Source organism: Seriola lalandi, unplaced genomic scaffold (assembly GCF_002814215.2).
Source record: "Seriola lalandi dorsalis isolate HSWRI2012SDOR001 ecotype SW California unplaced genomic scaffold, Sedor1 jcf7180002054660, whole genome shotgun sequence".
In the NCBI taxonomy this organism is placed as follows: domain Eukaryota; kingdom Metazoa; phylum Chordata; class Actinopteri; order Carangiformes; family Carangidae; genus Seriola; species Seriola lalandi.
Genome location: NW_019525213.1, coordinates 1,676,648 through 1,677,405, shown reverse-complemented (window position 1 = coordinate 1,677,405; position 758 = coordinate 1,676,648). Strand labels below are relative to the sequence as shown.

General features: G+C 45.6%; 1 protein-coding gene across 2 annotated transcripts in view; it reads right to left on the bottom strand.

Annotated features, from left to right (window-relative positions):
* The window catches only part of slc8a3 (solute carrier family 8 member 3), a 108,523-nt gene that overhangs the window by 76,550 nt on the left and 31,215 nt on the right, over positions 1-758 (bottom strand). The window lies entirely within an intron of this gene.

Genomic DNA, 758 nt, shown 5'->3' with positions numbered 1-758 from the left:
CCCCTCCCCCCTCCCCTCTGGGCAGCACATTTGTTCTGTTCTCCTTTTGCTTCGACCATCGCTGCATTCATCAGTAGGCAACAGAAATTCTATACTACTTTTTTTTTTTTTTTTCCCCTTATTGACATTCTGATGAAATGGCCTGGCCATAGATGACAGGCAGCAGATTCCCATTAGCTGAGGCTGCCATGCAGGGCGCTGCTTCCCGAAGACAAGATATACCATGTTTAACCAGGGCCCATCAACGGAGGAGCACCTCCACCTCAGCTGTCTCACACACACACACACACACACTTTTATCCACAGACTTGCACTCCATCTTTAATCAGGGCTGACTCAGAAACAGGCCAAACTTCAAACATCATAAGATTAAAAGTGTCTGCTTCTGCCTTTATCTCGACGCCAAATTACCTTGTCAGAGTCCGCTTGGTTGTTCGCTCAAATGAGGTACCAGATCACTTTAAACTTAGGGGGGTAAACAGTATAGCATTACGACTTGTAATTTTGACAGATCGACACTGCGGTAATTGCTCAATTAACAATTTCATAAATAGTGGCAAAAGGAATTAGAGCAATTTTGAGGATGTCAAAACATCAAAGGACAGATTTTCACAAGAGGAAAGATGAAAAACAACTCAGGCTTCGAAACGAGCTGTTTTAAATATCTCGGAGGATTGACGCTTGCAAACCAGAACACCGAGAGCGGGAAAGGAACGTGAAGCATGAAGGGGGGAGGGAACATGCCCCCCCCACCCCCC